General features: G+C 40.5%; 1 protein-coding gene across 1 annotated transcript in view; it reads left to right on the top strand.

Moving 5' to 3' along the window:
- The window catches only part of LOC124791568 (suppressor of fused homolog), a 143886-nt gene that overhangs the window by 76759 nt on the left and 53322 nt on the right, over positions 1 to 13805 (top strand). The gene's annotated exons all lie outside the window — the stretch shown is intronic.

The following is a 13805-nucleotide window of genomic DNA, read 5'->3' as shown; positions in this document are numbered from 1 at the left end:
CAGTTCGTTATTGGAGTGAAGGAAAGCAGCTGAAATATGAAGAGAGGGATAATAACAAATGAAGCGTCATCAGTTTCTTCTTGAACGCAGAGTGGTTTTGGGTAAGACGCAGATTATAGGGTAGTTTGTTCCAACATCGTGTGGAAAATTTGGAGGAGCAGATGGAGAAAGTTACAGCAAAAACACTATACTTAACCGTTGTCGTATTGCTGTTACAGAATAACAGATATGTAATAGTCAGGAAGAGACATGGAGGATACCAGTCACGTAGAAGCCGACGACGAAAACAGGCGTGTGAAAAAAACACCATAACATCATGTTACATCTCATACGCAAGCATTCGCAGCTGGCTCGAGTCATCTGCAGTTTCACTGCTTTTTCCATATTGAACTGTATCATAGGAATAAACAGTCGTAGGACTAAAGACGCTAGACTAATTAGTCTAATTGATTAATTTGAGGTTTCAGTATTTCTTTAAATCCTTGCTTGCTTGTTGGTAAGAGAGATTTCTTGCATCCCGCAAAAGTCTGTTCTTTCCAGTTTAGACGTTAATATAATATGATGGATACCGATATCTTGTACTGTTTCCTGGTAGGAGGAAATGAATACTGTCAAGAATTATGCGAGAAACGGTTTCAAGGAAACGCCCGATCATAGTGTGTTATATTCTGCAAACAACTGTGAAGGGCGTGGTTGGGAGTATTTCCCGCTGTACCACACACAAGGGTTTCCTCCCGTTCCACTCCCGTGTGGAGCGTGGTAGGAAATAACTACTTTAATGCGTTATGCGCGCTGTAATTAATCTAATTCAGTCTTCACGTCCGCTACGGGAGCGATACGCAGCAGTATTGTATTATATTACTAGATTCCTCATTCAATATTGGTTCTCGAAACTCAAACTTCGTTCGCACAGGCCTCAAAAGGCACAACGATGCCGACCGACTGCCGCGTCTTCCTCAACGATAGGCGTCACTGGGTGCAGATATAGATGGACCTGTCGTCAGCACACCGCTGTCCCGTCCGTTTCAGCTTCGTGACCGGAGCCGGTACTTCTGTCAAGTAGCTCCTCAATTGGCCTTCAAGGGCTGAGTGCATCCCGCTTGCCAACAGCGCTCGGCTGTAGGTTACGGCTCGCCAGACCCGGACAGTCATCCATCCAAGTGCTAGCCAAGTCCGACAGTGCTTTTTTCGGTGATCTGACGGGAACCGGTGTCACCACTGCGACAAGCCGTTGGCAAATACTGCTTCTTCGAACTATGTAAGTAGTCTGTCTTCATGCGTCTGCCGTTTCAGTTTTCTGCATCTCCATTGCGCTTTGTCTTGTTCAGATAAACCATTCGAGCGACACACTCAGTATTCTAGGGTGGGTCGCTCGATTGTTTTGCAAGCAGTCTTCTTTGTAGACTGATATCCTTTTCCCCAGTATCCCACAAGTGAACCACCTGCTTTACCCCCGACTGAGCGTACGAGTAAGTGATCGTTCCATTTCATATTCCTATAAACTCTTACACCCAGGTATTTGTATGACTGATTCCATTTGTGACTGATTCATGTAGCAATAGAAAATTAAAGTTCTTATACTTTTTGAAGTTCTCAATTTTTAATTTCTGAACATTTATTTTAATTTCTGAACATTTATTTTAATTTCTGAACATTTAAAGCAAGCTGCCAATCTCTGCACCACTTTGATGTCTTATTAAGACCTGAGATCGAAAAAGTTCAAAGAACGGCAGCACGTTTTGTATTATCGCGAAATATGGAAGAGAGTGTCACTGAAATGAAATGATACAACATTTGGGCTGGACATCATTAAAAGAAAGGCGTTTTTCGTTGCGACGAAATCTTCTCACGAAATTCCAATCACCACTTTCTCCTCCGAATGCGAAAATATTTTGTTGACACCGACCTACATAGGGAGAAACGATCACCACGATAAAATAAGGGAAATCAGAGCTCGTACGGAAAGATATAGATGTTCGTTCTTTCCGTGCGCTATACGAGAGTGGAGTAATAGTTTAACTGTGAAGGTGGTTCGATGACTCCCTCTGTCAGGCACTTAAATGTGATTTGCAGACTATCCCTGTAGATGTAGGTGTATATGTAGACAGAATATCTCTTAAACTTGTTCCCGGAATTATAGACAATTACCTCTTCCGCAAGAAGTGTAAGATTACTATCAGTATTCTCTGCCAGGCGATTAATGTACAGCATTAACAGCAAGGGTTCCAGCTCAATTCCCTGGGGCTCGCTTGTAGTTACTTCTACATTTGTTGATGATTTTCCATGCAAGATAAGGTACTGCCACTTGCCTACATTGAAATCTTTAATCCAGTCACAAATATGATTTGGTTACTAATTTTTGGCGTGGTACTGAATCAAATGCTTTTGGAAAGAAATTATGCATCTACTTCATTGCTTTAAACCGTGGCGTTTAGGATGTCGTGTGACGGGTTGGGCTTCCCTTGGCCGATGCGCGTAGCCAGTTCGTACTGGTTGGCGTAGAGGAGATAAATAATTCCGTTCGAAATACCTCAGTGTGTTTGAGTTCAGAATATGCCGTAAGATTCTACAACAGATGGATGTCAACGATATTGGACGGTAGTTTTGTGGATAATTTCTACTGTCCTTCATGCAGGTGGGTGTGAACTATGCTTTCTTCAGATTTCAGGCACTGTGTTTTGCACAAGGGTGTACAATACATTATTTTTAAAAGGAAGTGCTGTCTCACCCGCAAACTGTGAATATAATCTGCTATGAATTCCATCAGGCGCTGCAGCTCTGTTCAGCTCTAGTGATTTTAGGTGTTTTCGACAATACTGGCATTGGTAACTGTATCATTCAAGTTTGCAGTGGTGCTAGAAGTAAACTTAGGCAGTAGCTTGGGATTATCATTTTCAAAGGAACAATTAAAAGCGGAGTATAGCATTTATGTTTTGCTTTGCTATCCTTAATTTAAGTTGCTGTGTCATTCACGAATGTCTGTATAATAACTTACAACAGAATTTCTTTTGGTTTTGTGAGAGGTTCTTCGATTAGATCCTTCTCCGGTAATCAGTGAAGACTTCACGCGTGGACCTTTTGACAGCCAAACTATTCGTTCAACACCTATCTATTCTCCTACACTTTGTTTCCCACATTTTGTGCAGTAGCCTCTATCTGTTTCGAAGTTTCTTTGTACATACTGTATTTTGACAACTTCAGAGAATATATTGGAATGTTCGTGCCGAAATGTTCTATAACGTTTGAACCTGTCGTGATTTAACACTTAAGTGGCCAAGCCCGAACATAGCTCGGGCCACAACGCTGTGTTTTAAAGACCGCATCCGAGTATAGCTCGGGCCGCGATTTTCTCGACGCACGAGCCACCTATCGCTCGAAAACTGCGCTCATTTAATTTGAGAACAGTGGACAGACGTCTCGTTACAGGTCCCTTGACAGATGCTGCCTTCTGTTGTTACTTCCTAAAATTATTTCGAAAGAAACAGTAGCGAACGTTAACAGCTGATGTCGCGAATGGCTGAGCTAGCATGTGATCGCGTTGACGTAATTTTGGCCATGTGTTCGTGAGGTTTCGCACTTTGCTGTAATTCTGCTACAAATATGTAAACGTTTGGTGAGTGAGCATAACATTTTGGAAGAAATTGCCCAATAATTCACCACACACTTTTTTCTTGGGATGGTAATTGTACTTTCTATCACTATTAATTTGAAATCTGTAATCTATATCAAAGAACTGAAATAAACATGAAAATTAAATCTCGAAGCTTAGACTTTTTCAATATTACTCTTGAAGATATATCAATTACGTATATGCCAGTAACGCTTTAAATAACGGCATAACTGATCGGCTTTCTAGGCCCGACATTCTTCTAAGTGGCTTTTCTTCGAAGTGTTAAGTAAATCTTCTAATTTCTATCCTGACGATGTTAATTGAATGTGTGTATAAATATCACCTACCGTCACACAATTTCGGATCCTGTGGCACCGTGCTTCTTTTCTTGAAGTGTCGACGTTGTCCTCTGAAACGGATTCTTGAATAAGTGTATCTGCGTAAACTTGACTGCAATACAACGAATAGTTAATGTAACACGGCAACAGCACAACAGTTAACTTAATGTTTGCATATTTAACGTGGGGAAAGTGTGGTAGGTGCTGCGAACTGCTTCCATAATATGTTGTCATTTTGTTATCTGTGTCGCTATTGTGCTGGGAAAAAAGTGATCTAGCACGACGGCAGTATGTTCATATTTGGGGGTTACTTTGCGTTGCTCCTGAAATTGTTTTATGACTTGTCCTTGTTCCTTCGTGGAGCTTAAAGCTTGCACCACTAAAAATCATGGGATTTTACGTTTAGATGTTTTCCTCCGTACATTTTCAGAGTACGGACTTCATTGTGTGTGAACTTTGTCGGTGCAGCTAAGCATTGTAATCAACTCAAGATTGATACTTTCACTATGACTCCGTGGTTAACTGGATAAGTGTTTGAGACTTTCCCGACGTAATAACTTCTTCATTGGTTCAGGGCGTCTCCTCGGATACCGCTTTTTAAGCTGCGCAGTATTCAGGTGCTTACTGCAAGAGTTGTAGTAGAAATCTAATAGGATCCAGGTTTCAGTGCGCACTCGGTTGTTTTTCTCGTAATTATGGCTTCTTACTCCTTTGGCAATGTTTTGTACGTTTGAAAAATGCAATGCGCACGTTAATATGTGAGGTCGCTTGTAACTATCTGGGCAAGTCGATTACGCGGTCGGAGGAAGGCAAGGGCACATCACATCAAATAAAACCATACCAAGTAGATCGCAACAGTGTTCTAACCAGCCGTCGGGTTCAGGGCGGATGTAACGACCTAGCATTTAATAGAATGCATATGTGGGCACAGAAGATATCTCTTTTAGTCGAACGTTGAATTCAGCTTCAAAGAGTGCCATCTATCTAGTTTTTCTGTTTCTGAGAAAAAGTTGATGTTGTTCACACAGAATGTGAGCATTTACTAAGAATGTTCTATATTTCTTGACAGATCATACGAGTACAACGCCATCACAAAAAATTATTCTGACATGAAAGACTTAACTTGCGGAAAGCCTTCGAGACTGTTGCGCACTAATGCCTAGTAAACAAAATAAATACGCATAGAATATTCTAAAGAATATGCGATTGTATTGAAGACTTTTTAGCAAACGGAACTCAGCTAGGCAAACAAAACTGTTCAGGGTGTGTGACCAGCGCATTGTCAGTATGTAACAGTCTCCAACGTTTCGCCCGGTGGTGCATATGGCCTTCCTCAGGGTGTCGAGTGGACTGTGCTCAGCTCACCAGCCCGAGGAAGGACATTCGCAATAGTGGGCCCAAAGTTGGAGAATTTTACGTATCGCCAAATCGGTTACATTCGAGAGGAATTTTACTGACAGTGACATTGACCGCGGTAAGCTTCAGATACATATTCTGCAGCCGCATGAGGCTGTCCACAAATGATGCAAGTAGTGTGCAAGGTCCAAATAAAGGATTGTACAAACGGCTGTTAGCGGTTTCATTCCACAAGATAAATAAAGGTAATGTGTTGCACATAAATAGTCGGAAAGAACTTGTATTGTTGGACTATACGATCGGTGATCAGTCACAATCTGAAATTTCGCAGGGACTGCAAAAAGTGAGTTGCATATGTCCCACGGTAAGGCCAATTCGCAGCAAGAGTGGTGCATTATTAAAAGAGAGTACATGTTTCGGGTTTCCTGCTGCGGAACGGATGACAGATGCATGTAGTACGCCAGCGAATGGGCGCAGCAACTGGAAACATACTCGAAAGTAGAAGTACGCGGGGCAGTCAGTTAGCTTCTTGAGGACAAAGGTCTGAACTACAGATTCACCGCGATGTTCTTGCTATATGTGGACCAAGTAAAATGTCGCGTCCAGCCTCAGTGAAATGGTCTCTGTTGATCCATTGTGGACACGGAACAGTGGTTGGTAAATATTTAACAATGAAATTCGCCAAACTGGCGTGTAATTGAGAAGTTAATTTTATTTTCGCTACCAGTTTTGACAATTCATTATGCGATCTTCAGGCCCCATATGCACCTCTCAAAAATAATCGATATTGGCATACTTAGACCATGTTCCAGATGTCGTGAATTACCAAGTATTTCCTTCAGAGACTTCACTGGAGTTGCAGTCTGGTCTTCGACGGAAGCGACATCCAGAAATAGATGGCCCCAGTATGCCAATATCGATTATTTTTTAGAGGTGCACATGGGACTTGAAGATGGCATGATGAATTGCTGAAACTGGTAGCGAAAATAAAATAACTTCTCCATTGCACGGCTGTCTGGCGAAATCCATTTTTGAAAATTGGTGAAATGGTGGCAATGATATTTGACAAAGCCGCACTGACATGGGTAATGCTGATGGGGAAGTCTAGATCTTGCGTAATGTGAATTTTATTTGACATGTCATGTGGGAAGGGGCGGGGGGGAGGGGGAGATTTTTTTCAGAGATTGTGACTTTCACACAGTGTTTCTGGCTCCGCTAGCAAGGAGCGGATTTTTGTCGTCCACGAAGTGAACGATGGGTAGAAAGTTCCAACCGTTGCTTACATAGGCTTTGCGACTACGTTGACAAACAGTGTCATGTATCTGTGTCACTCTGAAACCTCGGTGCAGGGCTCCAGAAGTTACGTGGCGTGAAATAGCAATGCGTAACTTACTTTCTGACGTCCCCTCGTATCTTGGATTTTTCGTCCGGAGTAATTGTAAGCTGGAAGAACAAATAAAGGTAGTTGTGGAGAAGACAGACGTCAGACTAAGATTGTTGAAAGACTTATGTGGAATAATCATTCAGGCTTGGTAGATTCCGCCTACAAAGCCGTAGTTCCACCAGTTTTTGAGTGCTGTTCGTCGGTCTGGGATCCATGCCGGTGGCATTAGCAGGAGAGAGAGAAAGTTTCAAAGAAGAGCTAAACAGTTCGTAACGGACTTGTTTAGTCAGCGTGAGAGAGTCACAGAATTTTTTAACAAACTGAAGTTGGAGACGTGAGAAGGAAGACTGTGCATCGTGAAGCGCTGTAGTGCTCATTTACAGCTTTCTTAAAGCGCGCACTAAAGCGAATGGGATAAGTCGCGTGTATTATAGACGCGCCACAAAGTGCGCATTAGTACTGCACGCGCCGAGAGCAAGTAGTAGACGAATACCGGTTTCGAAATTAATTGAGGATAGGCGAGGATAATCATCGATTCCATGCGCAGCTGAAATTAATGAAGCAGGAGACTGTGATAAGAAGAGAATTACTTCCTCCGAGTTATCGGCAACTAGATTCAATCTCACTACTGAAGTCTGTTAAAAAGTATTTGAGTACTGGCTCAATTACATTTCTTTTTCGGCAATATACGGAATATAAAGTTGTTATATTCTTTTTACAGCTTCCACAGTTGTATATCTCTTCTTTTACAGCTTATTTCGTTTATTTCTGTAGAACGTTTGTTTCTGTTGTTCTAATCCTTATTTCTGATTTCAAGGAGACACTACTTGATGTTCATGTTGTCTAATGTAACACTTATGTGTTCTTTGCACCAAGTTGCCAAATTCTGCCTTCTCTTTACTAGATATCACTAGTGAATGCTTCGTCTTCTATCGGCAGCATCCTTGTAACATCGCATGCGCACTGTGGATCCGCGCAACTTGCAGCAGCAAGGTGGGGATAGCGAGGTAGGCAGTCTGCATAACTCTTTTTTTTTGCTCACTACAAGGAACATGTAAACAGGTATTTACCCACAAAATTGCGAGAGGCTGCGTTCCAAAGTTTACTACTTTCTCTTACATATATCTTGTGGAATGATGATAGCCTGGGGAAGGGGGAGCAAGGAAGTTCGAATGGCAGCACTGGAGAAATGGAGTCAGTGGATAGGAGGCTCGTGTTTCACTGATTTCGTCTCCTGTGTGGCTCTGGCCTCACATACCCCAAACAGGACCGTTCCCAAATCATGCATCATAGATGCAAACATCGGTCAAAATAAAAGTTTAACTTGAAATGCTTAAGGCGGCCCCTCGCGAAAAACAGAAAATCCTGGCTCGAGTCACAGTCTGGGACATTTTCGATTCTTCCAACATATTCTCAAAATCAAAAACAACTCGTCTGAGCGACAATTTCACTTTTGAGGGTGAGCGAACTAAGATATTTATCAAAAGATTCTCATAACTCCCTTTCGAACGGCGCATCTGAGCTGCTTGGCGACCACGTGAGTCACGAACCGACACGCCCCAGAGCAAAGCGAAACGAGTTTTTATGGCTCGGCCTCGGTGAGACATAGCAGGAGGCGTATCGGCAACAGTAGCCGCTGACGCACACGGACCGCCTGCCCACCCCCTTCCCCTTTTTGCTTGCGGCGGATTCGGCATTTCAAGTTGGGTGCCTCGGGGGAGACGGAACATGTGTGCTGCGGTGTGGCCTGGCCTGCATCCTGAAGCCTCGCGGGTGGTCGCCGTGTAGGCCACATGTCATTTTTAAGTCGCCCGTTGCACCGTAGTTATTGTATTTCTCCTAGCTTCTAATTTCCACTGCGGGTTCACTGAGTCATGGCCACCGGTCGGATAGGTTGTTCCTCCATTTGTACACCGGCAACCCGTTGCGCCCGAGTTACGACAAGGGAAGCGTACACTAAACGGCTCAGAATTTTTTTTTAATCTTTTGCACGGTTGTACAGGTTTTTACATGCTTAAATTTAACGAATGCAGCTTGCATATGCCACGGGACAACCGGAAAATCGAGGAAAAATTCGGGGAAAAAAACGAGGATTTTTTAGATTTCGGGAAATTATTCATTGTTTTAGTATTTAGTTAAATTTCCGTGTTTTTGACCGGTAAAAGCTGATACTCTAACAAAAAAAATATTTTAGTCCGCTACGGAAGAATAACACTGCACGGGGTCAGGGATTTTCTCTGCCTCGTGATGGCTGGGTGTTGTGTGCTGTCCTTAGGTTAGTTAGGTTTAAGTAGTTCTAAGTTCTAGGGGACTGATGACCATAGATGTTAAGTCCCATAGTGCTCAGAGCCAATTGAACCAATAACACTGCAGCAATAAAACATAAACGGGACAATAGCACTAAAATAAAGCTTTGGTTATGAAGGAAGTGTGGAATTTACAACAACAAAACACAGTGCAAACACATAACCATCTACCTACAGCAGAATACGTTAAAAGGTTTAGGACGAAGACTGTGCAATACTTAGTAACAGCCAGCCGGGGGTGGCCGAGCGGTTGTAGGCACTACAGTCTGGAACCGCGCAACCGCTACGGTCGCAGGTTCGAATCCTGCCTCGGACGTGGATGTATGTAATGTCCTTAGGTTAGTTAGGTTTAAGTAGTTCTAAGTTCTGGGGGACTGATGACCTCAGAAATTAAGTCCCATAGTGCTCAGAGCCATTTGAACTTAGTAACAACAAACTGCTTTTTGCTAATGTAATGTCGCAACTGTTTACATTTCTAACAGGTCGCGGGATAATATTGCGAATAGTGGTTTCAGAAGCATTACTCCCGAAGTAAATTTTCTTTTATGCAAGATAAAATACGTTATGTGTGACAGTGTGCAATGTGCATTTGACTCTCATTCAAAGCTTAACGCTTTGAGGACCAGCCGCTTAGAAAAATTTCAGGTCTAGAAGAGCATCCATTCATGCCATTATTTAAAATTTTACAGGCTCATTTGTGCTTATTATAGCTTAAAGCATAACAGACGCTAAAAACACCAAGCTTTGAGGTTAGTTTCTATTAAAGAGTAAGCACGCTAAGAAACACCAAGCTACAAGGTTAGTTTTTCGTATTTATTTTAGTTCTTTCATAGATTACAAAATATACAATAATGATGGCAAAAAAATAATATTCTTTAAAAAAATTGCGATGTGGGTTATTGAGCAATTTCACACGTAATTGACTTTTCTGTGGAAAAGTCGAAGTGCTTGACGGAACGTGTTTAGCCAAGAAACCCGCTTAATGTTCTGTGCACTCCTTTGAAATGTATAATTGTGCTTGTGAGAAATATTCAGCTACTGCAATTTAAGCTGTGCTCTTAGGATCCTGCCTAATTACACACTCGAAATAAGAGCAAAAAAACAAGTAGCTATACTGTATGTATATTAATTTAAACTATAAGGTTCTCGTACATGTGTGTTGACAAGGAGTGATGTTCCTATTGGCTAACTATATCACGTGTCCTATGCTCTGAATATCTGCTATTATTAGTTGCTGAGATCATGTGACATGGGCTGTGATTGCTGACAAAATCACTTCTCAATCTCGATTTCAGTAACTGGGAAGCTACCATGCTGTATTTGGTAGAATTTTATTTATACTTTCATAATACCAAAATATGCAGTGTAAATGTTGCTGCACATTAAATACCTTTCCAAAACGCATTGTTTCTTACTGGGTTTTATTTCCTAAAAGGTGGGAAATTCTTTGCTGGTGCATAAAACCTTTACCATTTAAAGGATTGGTAAGCTTTCCAACTCTATGTATATTGTCACTTAACACAGAATAAAAGTGTACATTCTCCTGGAAAGAAAGTGTATTTTCACCGAGGAAGAAGTGTGCTTTAGCTGGGAAATCTGGGAATCGTTGTTTTTTGTCTGTGTATACACCCTGGAATGATGCTCTAGTACGGTGCACTTCTCATTCATTTTAGAAAAATTGAGATTCAAAATTTTAAGAGTTTGTTAAATACCATATGAGAGCACCAGCCGATGAGCAGTGGTGTTAGCACAGCTGAGTTAAGATTGATTTACTCAATGTCAGTGGAACAGGGAAAGTAGTGACGAAGTAGAGGGAATGACAGAATGTCACTGAAGACATTGAAGATGAGTACAGTAAGGTAGATAGTCAACATCCCACCCAAGATGTTTGGGAATAAATCTCTACTGTGGTTTCAGCTGTCGTGGATATATATGGTTGTCATTTTGATCAGTGTTTGTAACGTGGATTGTAAACATGGTGTCCAAGTAACAAATGTAACCCTCTTGTGGAAATTAAAAAGTGTTTCTTTCAGTGGTTTATTCCTTATTCCTGTTCATATGTCCTTAAAAATGTTTCCACAAAGTTTCATTGTCTTATGATCACTCGTTTTTCATGAGGGCCCTCTCAAGTAGTGAAAGTTTAATTATAACCACCCTGTATAAAGAAATATTGATTAAATGAATATCTATTTGTGAACACATTCAAGCACTTATTGCAAATACAGCTCCATATGGAGGATTAAAGGGGAAAAATGACTTGCAGCTGCTCAGTGGTAGACGCTCTCAGAACCACGTTACTTCTAATACTTGCTTATCGTTTTGATTTGGCAGAAGGGTACACAAAGCTAATAATTGTCACCTTTTGATTTTGTCTGTGTCATTTACCACTGAACAATATTCGATTTTTGCAAGTGATTGTAGTTACATCTTAGTTATATGTTTCAGATTACAGTACTTACAGGATTGCATATTTTCTAAGGGTTTTATAGTCAATTTCATATTCATCTTTCTTGGGATGTTCATCTTTTGCTCTTTAGGAATTTAATCTTTTGTTCATGAAATTATGAGACATCACATTTTAATCCTCTTTTGCTGTTTACTGCAAGGCTGAAAACTTTTGCCTTTTACTGAATACTGGTTGTTGACAGGATATTATGCCTCTTGGGCAGTCTTTATTAAAGATGATTTTTGGGCACTTCAGTCATTTCAGAAACTATCAACACCAGCATAACATGTTTCCCCATAAGTATGTCCTAAGCTAATGAGAGCCAAATGAAAGTCAAGACACATGATTATGTAAAAATAGTATTTTATAGTAAGACATTGTAAATTTTGTAACAAAGGCATTACAAAATTTATATTGGAGCTACTTATTGTTACGACTCTTTTAGTGACACACATTGTTGCTTAGCAACAGATATCTATAAGCAATGGTTTAGATGTTTGTTTGAAAATTATGTGCTTCAAAATCAAATGCAAACAAATGTAACATACCGTTGAAGGTGAAAATTTTTTCAGTTGTTCTATGTCAGCTCTCTGCAAATAATGTGCAGGCTGAATACTTGCTGCTTTGGACTTCTGTCACTGAGGAATGGAGCCATTGCAATTGCTTGGGGACTTTCCGCAGTCTCTTTTGTGGCTATCGTGATGGAGGTTGTGAACCCCTGGATCCACAAGACCTATGACACGGACTACAATTCCACGGCATCATGGATGTTCATAGGCTGGACACTTGTGGACATATTTGCAAATATAGGTCTATTGGTTGGCATTTATAGCTGCCGCCCCAGACTATTCATATTTTGGCTGGTGGTATGTGTTTTGAACATCGGCATGACACTGTGGGACCTTACCTATTACGTTCGATATTCCAAGGCAGGCAACCTGTTCAGCCAAATCACAAGTTCAGCACTTATCCTGGAGTTCTGGATTTACATGTTCATTGTGATCTACAATTATTACATGGATCTGGAAGGCTACAGCAGGAATGCAAGCCTTGTAAATCTCTTAAGTGGATGACGTTTGAATTTGGTGCAGTGTTATGTTGTCATTGAAATTATGAGTGCAAACTGATTATACAACCACTGAATGAATCAGTATAGAAGTTTGTCTGATAAAACTTCTATGTGCCATTTAAAAGAACTGTATGTGATCTGGAATAAATTCATTGTAATATATTGTTGTGTGAAGTGTGTTCTATGTATACTGGACGAATAATATATTTGTTTTGGAAATGTGTTACTGGTGTATTGTCTTTTTTGTCATCAGTTGCCATGTGGTACTATTTATCAACTTTTAACAAACAAAATTTAGAAAGCAAGTCACCTGTGATTTACAGTGGACCTTCAGAGTTTATTACTACTATCTTCCTGAGATGTGTTGGACTTTGCCAGAACACACATAACAGAGAACAAAATCAAATCAAACTTTGAAGATTAACAGCATAAAGGAACAATTATACATATTGTGGACAGGAAAACAAGGAATATTTCCAGCCATTTTGAAAAATAGAAACAATCTGTTTGCAGTTCAGAAGCTTAAAACTTCATTTAACTTTCAGTTTAAAATTCATCAAAAAGTCAACTGAAATCTGTTATGTTACAGCCACAAATCTTGTTAGTGATTTGTTAAATTTGAGCATGTACTGGTGATAAACATTGTGGTGCAGGTGACTGTAAGTCAGTGTAGATTATTCGAAACTATTCTCTTAAAGATCTGATACAGATGTTACATCAAATTTCTGCTGATGGACTATGGGCAGATCTCAGTTAAAACCATCTTCTTTGTCATCTCCTGACAAAGAAGATGGTTGTTTTCTTCAAAAGTTCAAGTTTTAATTCAGATTTGACACAGTCTTTACATTTATAACATTTTATATAATGAGGCATATATTGATGGACATACTAGTTTAGGAGAAATACACATATCTTTCATGAAGAACGTGTTTGCAGAACCTAGCAGAGAATGCAGTTACCGATCACAACATATTTTGTGTAGATGGAAATCGGTAATACACAAAAAACATTTGTGAAAATCACAGTGCTGAGAAAGAATTACCCAAATGATTGAGAACTTGGAGAAGGTGTGGAACAGTGTTCCAGCAACAAGTTATTGAAATGTCCAAGATATCACAGATGTTTAGATCAGCAGATGTGTGACTTGAATGGTCAGAACTATAGCAAGCACAGTATGTGGAGAGCCATCAGACTAATCTGAAATGTAAAAGCAAGCGTAGGTATGCTAACAAAGAATATGTATCAACATCAGTATGCTTGTGCAAGACAATCAACAGAGAAAATCTGTGTGCATCC

The sequence above is a fragment of the Schistocerca piceifrons genome, chromosome 1 (genome assembly GCF_021461385.2).
Source record: "Schistocerca piceifrons isolate TAMUIC-IGC-003096 chromosome 1, iqSchPice1.1, whole genome shotgun sequence".
Taxonomy (NCBI): domain Eukaryota; kingdom Metazoa; phylum Arthropoda; class Insecta; order Orthoptera; family Acrididae; genus Schistocerca; species Schistocerca piceifrons.
The sequence above is the reverse complement of the archived record's forward strand: the minus strand, read 5'-3'. Positions and strand labels throughout refer to the sequence as shown.